We start from the raw sequence: 12,997 nt of genomic DNA on the forward strand, positions 1-12,997 counted from the left end.
TCATGCTCTGTTTGCTCAAGATGAAAGGGAGAGGACTCCGTGTTATTGCTGCCTCAGATGGGTCTTGTTGTCTTGCTACACTAGGTGCCCAGTGGGGCACCCTATGTGCTTGCTGTGATGGTGCGTTGTGACACGGTTATCTCTTCCAGGGAAACTCGCTGTCCTCATTTTACTTTCTCATTGTCCACAGATGTGATATATTTTGGGCTGTTGGTCATCACCTTCTATAAGTAAAGTAGAAGGACAGGCCTGTAGGAAGCTGGCTCTGTATATACTATACCAAAGTAAGATATAGTGAGAACAGAATCCAGTGACTCCTCAGAGGCTTACAGAGGCTCAATTAGATAGTACTAAAATCTCTATTTGTGGTAGTTTGGTCAGGCAATTTGGCTTATCACGGGGCTGTGTTAAGCATTTGTTGTAGACACTCAGGCAATAAATCATTACACACACTCAAAGACTGAATCCAAGACCAATTGCTTTGTATATAATGTTATTACTTTGGTATTTTATTTTTAGAACCAAGAAGAACTTGGTTGCAGGTTAGTAACAGTTTAAAGAGTAGTAATACTTTCAGAAGTGTAGTGGGAATGGTTTTGCAAGGCAGTAAAAAAGTTTTACAGTAATAGAAATACTTTTGTATTTGTCAATCAAAAACAGTAGAACTTAGCAGTAGTAAAAGATAGACCGTTTGAATGCAATTGGAGAGATGCAATGAAATCCTATGGAAGAAAAACAGTGTTTATGCATTAACAGGTAAGTACACGGCTTACTCTTCCAGTCTTCGGAGGTTTAGGCCAACACTGGGCAAGGTTCAGTTTAAGGTAGGTACTGCACCACCAGCGGCAAGGGGGCGGCCGGGTGCAAAGGTCACTGGGCCCAATGTTAGTCAATGGAGACTCGTGGTCACCCACATGAGGTCCTGGTTGTGGGTAGGTACCTGCGGTTTCAGGGCACAGGCCCCGGGGGTTAAGGTAAGCACAGGGGGACACAAGGCAGCACCAAAGCTACACCACCAGCGGCACAGGGGCGGCCGGGTGCAGGGTGCAAATCAGCGTCTGTCGCCCAATGCTCTTTAATGGGGAATCTCGGTTGCACAAAGAGGCTGCAGAGTTTTCTCGACAGGGCCGCTGTCCTCCGGGATCTGGTCTTTGTTGAAGCATGGCAGTCTTTCTGGGGTTCTTGGAAGGCGTTATCTTCTTCTCAGGCTTTTCAAGTTGGAGATAGGCGGTAGGGCTGAGGCCAAGTCAGTCATCGTCTTCAATCTTCACTGCACATTGCCTTCTTTGTCCTTCTTCATAGGTTACAGGAATCTAAGGATCAAGGTTCAGGAGGTGCCCCTAAATTCTGAATTTAGGGGCGTTACAGGTACTGGCAGCTGGTAGCCAATGAGCTACTTGCCTTTTAGAGAGACTACACCCTTAGTATGTCCCCTCTATTTGGGGAGGGGGAATCCCCTAACCTGATTGGGTAGAATCCTTCCATTCAATATGGACGATTTCCTAAGAAGGAGGTCACCTCAGTCCAGAGCACTTTAGGGCTGGTCCTGGCAGAGAGCGTAAAGTTTCAATGATTCAAAAAGTCATCCAATAATGATATCAAATGTTCATTTATTGTTTCTTTATCCTTTCTTTGTTCATATTGACATTACATTTGCCTTCACAACATTTCAATTATGACCTTCAGGTCAACATGATGGTATATCCAAATAACGGTATGCCCAATGCTTTTCGGACTGTGTCCTTCATCAGCGTTTCATTCCTACGAAATACAATAATAGAAGAGACTTACTTCAGTCCAAAACCTATTATTCATTAACATACAGAAGAGTCATGCACATAACTGTGCTTTTAAGACAGTAAAACAAGTGTTGAAAAATTAAACTCAGAGAAGCTTTGGCCTCATCCTGAATGTGTAATCCACATGCTCGATACACACATATGCAAATTCAATCAAAATGATGAAAATCTGTAAAACGGAGTGCTATTTGTGAACCGAGTACTTAGTTAATTTCTTATGTATTTTCGGCGAGTGACAGTCCCACGGTTTCACCGTCTTAAAAGTACAGATTCCGAAGCTACCGGCGCCACTAGCACCCTCTGGCAGTGCCCCTACCAGATCTGACAGTGGTAACAGATGCGTCATGCCTGGGATGGGGCGGCCATGTGGGAGAGGTAGACATCAGAGGCCTCTGGTCTCTGGCGGAGTCCGAACTCCATGTCAACCTACTGGAGCTCCAGGTGATATGTCTGGCATTAAAAGGCTTTCTGCCCCTCTATCATGAGAAGGCAAGTGCAGCTGTTCACGGACAAAGCCACTGCCACATGGTACTGCAACAAACAGGATGGGGTAGGGTCGTGGACCCTCTGTCAAGAGGCCGTGTGTCTCTGGACATGCCTAGAACGTAAGATAATGTCCCTGGTGATTCAGGCTCACTTAACGACCGGGCAGACAAACTCAGCTGAAGATACTTAGCGAATCATGAATGGCGTCTCCACCCGGTGGTGGTGCACGGTCTCTTTCAGCAGTGGGGAGAGACTTGGTTAAATCTGTTCGCCCCTGCCCAGGACCAGCAATGCCAGTGCACTGGAGTTTCCAAGGTGGTTCTTGCTCCTATAAGCCTTTCTGCCCATACCACTCCTGCCCAGAATTCTCAAGAAGATCAGGGACTACCGGCAGTGGCTGCGGTCTGGGCTCGGCAAGTTTGGTACCCTGAGCTGTTGAGCATAGCCTTTGGTCCTCCAATCAGGCTGCTTCTTTGGGAGGATCTTCTGCTGTGGCAGCAGGTGAGGGTTCTTCATATGAGCCTGTCAGCACTTCGCCTTCATGCGTGGAGATTAAGCGGTGACAGTTGACAGCTTTCGACCTTACACCCGAAGTCTGGATTGGTATCTTGCAAGCCAGGAGTCCCTACACCAAGACTGTATTCACCTGCCATTGGGGCAAGTTTGTGGCATGGTGTGCAGAGAAACAGGTTGACTCTCTTTCTGCTCCTCTCTCTCAAGTCCTAATCTTTATCCCTTCTCTTGCCCAGAAGAGCTCTGCCCTGGGCAACCTTAAAGGCTATATTTCCACCATCTCAGCCTTTCTTTTTTTAGAATTTCTTTTGTTGTTGTCCTCATTCTGCCAATCTCTTGCTAGAAACACTCTTATCTCAATTGCTGTAACAACAAAGAACAGAGCACCTCCAGCCAAGAAAAACAAGCTGTTTCTACTTCCATCCATTCACCAGTGTGCCTGTAGCAAAGACCAAGGAGAACCAGGAGTGACAGCATATTATTGGCTTAATCATCGGTCCTCCTGGGGCGTATACTCCATTCAACCAGTAAGGCCCAAACCTTCTCCCGGCTTCTAGGGTCACAGGCCATATCAGAATGTCTTGTGCTGATTATATTTTTAATAAAGTCAGAAAAACAGGGTGGGTTTGCGGATTTCCAAAGCATACAAATCTCTCTCATCGCCAGGAAAATCCCATAAAAAATGGATCTGGAGATAAACAAATTTATTTGTGTTGAAACGCCCAAACAAAATAAGAATTGGGCTTATCTCCACTTGTTGACCAGTTACTTCTCCCAGAAACATATCTTAATCCAATAACTGGAAATCTTTGGGCACGTCATGAACATATGAATATCGTCGGCTGAGGGGTGCTTACATCTTGGACAGACGTACAGGGTTCCGGTAGTTTTCAACAATGTAGCTCGAGAACAATAAATCCTGTATGTGGTAAAATGATGATTACGCTTGAGGGCAGCAGGTTTCACAACTGCTCGTAGAATCGCAAAAGAGTCCAGCCAAACCTCTTTCATAGTTCCACCCATTAGCTCTTCAGCCCAAAGCTTTGGAATATCCAAGTCTAGGTTGTCATCGGCCTCTACCAGAGCCTTGTACCACAGAGATACTTCCTTTTTGATTGGGCCTATTCTCATCGCCTGATTAAGCCAGGCGTCTTCCTCATCCTCCACCCAATTCTGTCTTGCCCACCAAGTGGAAATGTGATAGTACTTGAATCTTGTTAAAAGACCCCTAGTACAGGTGCTTAAGAACTCCCAGCTAACCAAAGATGAGGCCTCTTTCGGATCCCCTTAGCGTAGTAATCCTGCAGACTTTAATGGCAGGCTAAGCTGGTCCCTCAAGCACTCAGGAGTTCCCGGGAAGTCCCAAATCGGGGCCCAGGAAGAGTAAAAAGGAATCCCTGGTTTTGTTCGGAAGTACAGCCATGTTCTCAGGGCCCCATGCAGAATCTTCAGCCTCACCTTCTTAAAGTACTTCGGATCCCCATATTTAAAAAGGAAATAGCTCTGCCCACCCCTCAAACCATTCAACATTGCCCCAGAGTATTCCCATGAAAGACTGATCGACCTTATCTATCAACATACGAAAATTCTTAAAGTGAAATGCATAACAATATGCCATTAGATCTGGAAGGCCCAACCCCTCCCCCCTTTTCCAGCCTCCTCCTAAACATTTTCCACAATATCCTTGATCCCTTAGAGGACCAAATAAAACTGCCAATCTTCCCCTGCAGCTTGGCTACCTCAGCCTTATCAAAAAGGTAGGGGGATAGAGTTAAAAAGAAAAGTTATCTTGGGGAGGATAATCAATTTAATAAGCTTAACACGGCCATAGATATTTAAAGGTGAATTTGCCCACCCTACCAAAAGCCTCCCAACCTCTTCGCTGAGTTTCTTCCAAATTCGTTTTAGTAACATCCTCCAGCTTCTGTGTAATTACAACGCCCAAATATCGCATTTGGGACTTACCCCCCGGGCTTTGCATGGCTTGGTTCCACTCCTTGATTTCAGTCTTCCCACTATTCACCTTACAACCTGAAAACCTTCCGGAAGATTCTGCCTTAACCATTAAATTGGGAATTGCCTCCCCTGGATTGGTGGTATTGAGTATAAGATCATCGGCGTACAACGCCAGTTTGACCTCCAAGCCTACATATTTAAATGGAAGAATATGGGGGTCAGCTCTAATCAAGGAGGCAAACGGTTCAATATAGAGATCAAATAAAAGTGGGGACAGAGGGCCGCCCTGCCTGGTCCCTCGTGTAATGCTAAACCAGTCCGATAAAAACCCGTTGACCAATACCTTAGCTCTAGGCATATAAAATATATTTTTAATTGCCCTTATCATATTCTGCAGAAATACAAAGATTTTTATTACCTCCCACAGATAGGGCCAGTGGACCTGGTCAAATGCTTTTGCAGCATCAACCGCTACTAGCGTTACAGGTAGATTCTGTGTTTCAGCCAAATCCACAACTCCCAGTATCAGCAAGGTGAGCTCATTTAGCTGACTCCCAGAGATAAAACCTCTTTGGTCCTTATGTATAACCCTCTTAATAACCTTGGAGAACCTACAAGCCAATATGCCTGAGAAGAACTTGTAGTCCGAATTCAATAAAGATATTTGTCTATATGACTCCGCTACCAGGGGATCTTTACTTAGCTTCAGAACTAAGGTGATAGTGGCTTCGGCCCATGATTGCGGAACCTTTTCCATATCAAGAAATATGGCATTGAATACATTTTTAAGTACTGGAACAATGATATCTAAGAGTTTGGAATACATATCAATAGGGAGACCATCAGGGCCGGCAGCCTTTCCCCCTGCCATCTTCCTAACCTGCGCCCTGACTTTGTTCTCCATAATCTCTGCCTCTAAAAACTCCTTCTGATCATTATTTATTTTCGGGAGCTCAATCTTCTTCAGCCAGGCCTCTATAGTCTCCTTCCCAAGTGAAATATCATCACTATATAATCCACACATGTATCCACGGTCCTCTGCACATAATTCAGAGTTTGTATCTAATAGAACTCCAGTGTCACCATCTCTTAGATTTCGAATAAGGTTTCTCGACTTTTCAGTTTTTGCTTTCCAGGCCAGAAGTGAGCCACACCGTTCTCCATATGAAAAGTGGTGCAGCTTACTTATTCTCCACCTGTCAAGCAATCTTTTGTCGAGTTGCCCCTGATATTCTGCCTGAGGTTGTTCTAATTCCTTACTAAGACAGGCAACTCTACTAGATCCCTCCAATGATGCCTTTTGGAGATCCTGTTCCTTGCACCTAATCAACTTAATTTGTTCATCCTCTTTTAACTGTAAAGCCCGCCTTGTCCCAGCCTTTACTGAACTACCTATTGCCCTTAAGAATGCTTTAAACGCGTCCCAGACGACTTACATTTTAGCTGTGCCCATGTTAGCCTGGAAAAATAGCATAGCTTGATCCCTTATGTTAAATGTGACCTCCTCATCAAACAAAATAGTCCTATCTAAGGTCCATCTTCTCAGACCCATTTTTAAGTGATGCCTGAGGTAAAGTAAAACTGCAGATTGGTCTGAAAGAATGGCGGGCAGATGTTTAACATCCTCTACCTCTCCTAGTAGTTCTTGATCTATCAAGAAATAATCAATACGAGAGTGATGGCCATATTTTTTGCTATAAAATGTGAAGTCTCTTACCTCCCTCATCCTGCTTCCCCAAATATCAACCAAATTAGACTTGTATATCAAAGTATTCAGAGTTGCTAGGGTTCTTGGGGGCCTGACATATTTAGCTTTCTATCCAGAATCTTATTTTGCACTATATTGAAGTCTCCTCCAATTATTACAGGTGTAGGAGCTTGTAGAAGGCACAGTTCCAATTTCACCAACGCATCTGGGGCCATATAATTGGCATAAACTAATGGTACCCCCTGCACAATCAAGAAAGCTACCAGCCATCTCCCGGAGGAGTCTGGTTCATACCGTAGCAGCTGGCCTGGGTTATTCCTGATAATTATAGCCACTCCTCTTGAGTTGCCTCTCTGGTCAGAACACACTATTTCTTGAACCCAGCCAAATTTATTAAAGGAAGACCTACACGCCTCTAGTTCCAGATGTATCTCCTGAAGTAAAAATACGTTTGCTACCCTATTCTTAAGGAACCAACTTCCGTCTGGACCTCAGACTATTAACATTCCATGACATAAAATAGACCAGATTTGATCTACTCATTTGATCTACTCATCCCCCTTTTTTCTGACCCCTGTCTCCATACATCCCTATCATTGTCAACTGACACCCCAGGTGGAAATAAGATACCTCTCAAGACCAAAACCTTACGGACACAGGACAGAACTCTGACATATTTTTTTCCCTATGCTCCCACCACCCTGTGCACCCCCCACCCTCCCTCCTGGGGAACCCCCCCCCTCCCTATCCTAGGCGAAATTTATCACCATTCAAGACCTCCCTAGCTTAGAGAGGGAATCTATATAGACTAATTAATAAAAAAATGAAAAAAAAGAAGAGTGACTAAGAGTAACTAAGAAACAACAAAATTATATGTTACAGATTGTACGTAGGTTCTAATCAATGCAGCTGGAACTAAAAAAAGAAAAAATAAGAGAGAAATTCTCAGATGCTTGTGTTCTTGTGTACTCTACTATGCACATCCATCCATCTGGGCCAGGAAGGCATCTACCTCTTCTTGCTCCCTGATATTATGCATTTTGTTCCGCCACATTATCCGCAACGTCACAGGGAACTTCATCTGCACCTAGGCGCCTTTGCTTCGTAAGTCGTTCATTTTTTAACCCAGCTCCCATTGTCTCTGCGAATTTCTCTTCCCAACATCCGATCCCAGCCTTTCTGCGTTATCTGATCAGTCATCCCTCTTCAAATCCCCTGTTGCACATAGGTTCTCAAAAGATTTATAACACATGTACCCACCTTCGCCCTTCATCATGCCTCAGTGGGACCTTAATCTGGTCTTAACTTTTCTGATGTGTGCTCTCTGTGAGCCATTGCACAACTGTACTCTCAGGCTCCTCATCATCAAGAATGCCTTCCTGGTTGGAATGGCATCTGCCAAGAGGGTTCTGTCATCCAAGCCTCTGTAGTTGAACATCTACCCAGACAAGCTGCTTCTTCGCACTGGAGCCTCCTTTTTGCTAAAAATGTGACACTCTTTCATGTAATCCAGTCTATAACTCTGCATACTTTTTACACTCTGCCACAAACCCCCCCTAAGAAAGAAGAGTGACTTTACCGTCTGGGCCCAAAAAGAGCATTGCTCTACTACCTTGTCCGCATTAAAGAGTTCCGATGGACATCAAACTCTTTATGAGGTATGTTGGAGCGAAGAAGGGAAAGGCTGTGCAGAAGCAGACCATCTCCCAATGGATCGTGCTGTGCATTAAGATCTGCTACGCATTTGCCAAGAAGCAACCACCTGAGGGCTTGTGTGCTCATTCTACCAGATTTAAGGCTGCGACCACTGCATTAGCATGCGTAGTCCCGGTCCTGGACATCTGCCAGGCAGCAATGTGGGCCTCCCTGCACACATTCACAAAACACTACTGCCTGGACAGTCAGGTCTGTCAGAACTTTGCCTGTTCAGTCCTGCAGGACTTTTTGTTGGGAAATTGTTTCGTAGGCCCACCTCCGGGGAGGTATTGTTATGGTATCTATTCTAAGATAAGGAATCTGTGGCTAGAAGTCTCTATCAGATGAACAAGTTACTTACCTCCAGTAATGCCTTATCTGGTAGAGGCTCTATCTAGCCGCATATTCCTTACAGACTCACCCTTGCTCCTTGCTCTGCAAACGGATTTCTAGGAACAGGGTTTGCCCCTTTAAGGGCCCTTGTTTCCCACACCAGTGGTCATTGTTCTGCGCGGTTCTGCGCTCTTGGCGATGAAAGTTAAAAAAAAGAAACTGATGTCGGCGCAGTGGGGTGGCGCCTACATAGACACTGCGCACGTCACTTCCAGTGAGGACGATGCCACACGGAGCAGAATGACACCCCCTACTGTCACGCAGCGGTACTGCTCACGAAAAATGTCCACTGTGCTGCTCCAGGGCGCCCAAGGAATAACCCTGTGGACAGAGAGAAGGCCTACAGAAAACATGGCAGCCTTACCCTGACAGCTTGGACGACCCTCTGACTGCAGCTAGCAATCTAATGTCTGGGGATAGTTCTGAGGTAAGAAATCTGTGACTAGATAGAGTTTCTACTAGAAACGGCGTTACCAAAGGTAAGTAACTTGTTCTTTATGTCTAAAGTAGTTTATCTAGTAATTGCACTGTGGACAGGAGTGTATTTCTGATCACTTAATGGATGAAAGCACTGCTAACAAAATCTTCTACTTTCTAATTGATTCACAAGCAACCTAAGGCCACAAATAATGAGTACAAACTTTGCTTTTTCAGATTTAAGATTCTCCAAAGGTGGCCTTTGCAGGCCAGATCCACTATCTTGTTTTGAAACTTCTTGGGAGGGCTAATCTGTTACCTCTATAGGCCCTGCTGTTCACAATGCACAACTCATTCTTAAGCTCCCAAAACATTTTACACCTTCTGGCAAGTCATTTTTTTTTTAGGTCTAACAACATTTTATTCTCTCTTGAGTCTTTTTTAAAATCATGCCTTCTTCCATACCTTTCTCTTGTTCCTCCTTATTGAAGCCACTTACTTCAACGCAGAACATAATGTCTTCCCATTGTTCTTTTATATCTTGAGATCTTTCAAGAGGTTATCTAGACAATCTATCAACAAGCATTTTGCGTGAACCCAGAACAAACTCTATTTTGTAATTGTAATCTACAGGACCTAAAAACCAACGGGCGATTCTTGGGAATGACTCCTTTAAATGTGAATACAAATTTTAAGGGTTTGTGGTCAGTTCTTAATGTGAAAGGAATGCCCAATAGGAGTACACCAGAATCTGTTGGCAGTAACATGTTTCTACTACAGAAGAATTTTACTCGGATCCCTTCAAGACCCGAAAGGCAAAGACCCCAATCCATTCTTTCCATCTTAAACTTGAGCAACTGTAGCCTCCGGGACTTTGACACTAGGATCAGTGGTCAAAATAGCTCAACGGCTTACATCAGAGTTGCCCAAAGATGGGGTTTTTAGAATGGCCTCTTTGACTCTGTCAGAACCCCTTTAGAGAGCCATGGGGCCCTCAGGGGCTACTGAGCCTAACCTAGCCTTTTACTCCTGATGGCCCAGGGCCGACCTACTATGGATCCTGAGCAACAGGGCCACGTTCCCTTCTGCACTTGACTCAGTGGTAGCTATGGACAAGCAGCTAAAGGCTTCTCGGGGGGAGGGAGCGGAAGAAGAAGTGCAGATACTCGACTTATAACTCAAAAAACACATACTAATGACAATAAATCAATGTCTAGTCAAATACTTGTTTTATATTAAATATAAGTATTTTATTACTAAATCTACACATTCAAAGAGGTATTGGGACATTTGTAAGCTATAACACAATACCCTTGAGGTCGAGCTCTACTGTTTAGCTGGCAAATCTTTTTCCCCGCCCTCTTCCTTGTAATGTGGTCGAAGATATTCCCCATTCACTGGTGGTTGCATCCAGGGGAGGCGCACTAGTAGGTTTTGCTCCAGAGTCCACTCTGACTCTTAGGAAACAGTCTACAGTGTTGATGGTGCAGCAGTACCTTTAGCAGCAAGTCCCCCAGGGCCCGAAAGGCCTGTATCAAATATTACCCCCTCCAGCAGCATGCAGGCATGCAGTATTTGAGCAGTTGCCCTTACCGCAGGCCTTTGCAATGCTCTAATCCTGCTAGGTGCAGTCAGTATACACGTGAGACACGCGGCAGAACCCGACAGGTGCAGGGTCTTTTCTGAGCAGAGTGGCCTGCTTAGAAAGCGATCAGAGGTGCTCCTAGCTTCCGTTGATGCAGGAAGCTCACAGCGTTTCCCCGTAAGGGGAGAGGGTTGATCCTTGTGCTCCTAACCGGGTCATAACAATGGAGTGAAGTCCTCTCGACATCCTGCGGAGTCCACAGGGCAGGTCAGGGGGCAGGTCTTGGTGCTTATATCCAACCCGTTAGTCGCAGGTTCAGTTTTCCTATGTGACGGCCTGAACTCTGCAGTACCAGGTATTAGGTACCAGTAGCTCCTCCTGGAATATGGGTTTACTACAGTACCCATTGGCAAGGTAACAGTCCTTACTGCCCAGCCATCTATATCAAGGCGGCCCCTCCTGGAGTTCGGGGTCACTACTAAGGCCTGCACAGGTCTTGGCGCTTTGTCAGCAAAAATAATTGCCACGGTGGCTTCTCCTAGCATACTGGGTCACAACAACAAGGCGTTACAAGCTTCACAATCCTCAGACAACATTTGATCCACGGCTGCCCTCTCCTGGCATATGGGAGTCGCCAAACCAATCCTGCACACAGGCAATGACCCATTCAGTGCACATCCATCTCCTCAAACCTCGCACCGGCAGTTCTCTCAGCAGGGTTCTCCACTGGGCCCCTGTCCCACCAACACTCTCCTCTTCCTGACAGGGCAGACTGGTCTTGACAAGCAGGTTGGTGCTCCAAGCTCCAGAGCAAGTGGTTGTGGCTTCCCTGTGTGATGTCCCCTCACCCAGCAGGGAGACTAGCAAGCCCCTAGTCTTGGTCACAGGCAGAAGTCTTGCAGAGCTTCCCCTCCTCACATAGCCCACCTGGCTGCTTGCAGATGACAAAGTTTTGGGTCTCAATCGCCCCTTTTTATAGTCCATTTACAGACACCAAATGTGATTTAGGGTCTTTGAAATTTGAAGTTGGGGTACAGCTTCTTTTGAAATGTACACTATTTGCTCCCTAGGCTGTCTATCACAGGAGTAGAGACTCGGAAGCGGATAGTCCCACAACACAGCCCATGGGAGTGACTAGAGTTCACACCTGGATGTCAGCAACAGTGAACTGTGCATCAAAAGGTTAATCCCGGGATCCCAGCTATGCTCTTTATGATTCCCTTATCAGACCCATCTCCTTCCTTAAATGTGTCCAGGCCCTTTCATTGTGATCTATCACTGAATCAAAGAGCAAATTTTGAAGTGTGCAGGGGGCGTTTCTCTCCATTTTCCACTGTGTCCCACCCAGTTCACAGGAATGCAACAATACACAAATCTGTCTGGGTGTTTACTCCAATACTTATGTCTTCAAAAGGCAGGCCTGGGCTTCCCAAAATGGAATGCAGGGTTCTCCATGTAATGTATCATTGCAGGCAAACTTGCACTCAGTGTATGGATACAGCACACACATACATTCAGCACACACATTAACTCCTCACACTGTTCAGTACTGTATCCTTTCTTTGCTAATGTGTGCTACTTGCAAACACGCATACTGCTAGTACACATTCATCTTGCGCACACTGCACAACACTTAAACTTTCATGTACTGTACTTTTTGCAACTACACATACACTTTGCACATGCTATCACTACACACAGAATTATATCTCACATGTAATGTATTCCTCACTGGTATACATACACTCAGTACCTGCACTCACCATGCATGTACTGCACAGCACTGCTTTATCTTGTACTGGACCATTTTCAGGCACACATACAGCCATCCCAAAGTCACCACTCCTGCGCAGCACTTTACATCTAACAGATGTAGGCCAAAGGTGAGCTAAGCACACAGTAGCAGAACATTTTTTTTAAAGATGAGTGAGCCTGTAGGCCTCACTCCAGTGACAGAGGCTAAAAAGGACCTGCCACTCCTACTGATCACAGCACGGTATAATGCCACTACCTGATTCATGCTGCTTAACTCCTGGTGAAGGTAGTAGCCTTCTACCACAATGAGGATACCTCGATGCCCAACAAGATCACACTCTGTGAGACAGGCCTATGCCATGGCGCTAACACACATGATCTGTGTTTATGACAACAAAAATCAGCATTAGGGATCCAGACAATGGAACCGGTGGGCACTCAGGGCAGACGGTACAAGTCCTTTACCATGCAGAGGACGTTTCTGCTCCAACAGACCCAAGTAAACACTACACAGCATTGAAATCGCCACTGAAAAGGCACCTTTGTTTTAAACAAAGCATGTATGGGTTTTATGATTCAAGCAAAAGTTACACATTTGGAATAGTATTTCACTTGGCCCAAAATGGACTTGGTGGCAGGACTTTCTTCACTGCTGACACTAAATGAAACTTGCCATCCTTGCATAATCTA

Source organism: Lissotriton helveticus, chromosome 1_1 (genome assembly GCF_964261635.1).
Source record: "Lissotriton helveticus chromosome 1_1, aLisHel1.1, whole genome shotgun sequence".
NCBI classification, from domain to species: Eukaryota; Metazoa; Chordata; class Amphibia; order Caudata; family Salamandridae; genus Lissotriton; species Lissotriton helveticus.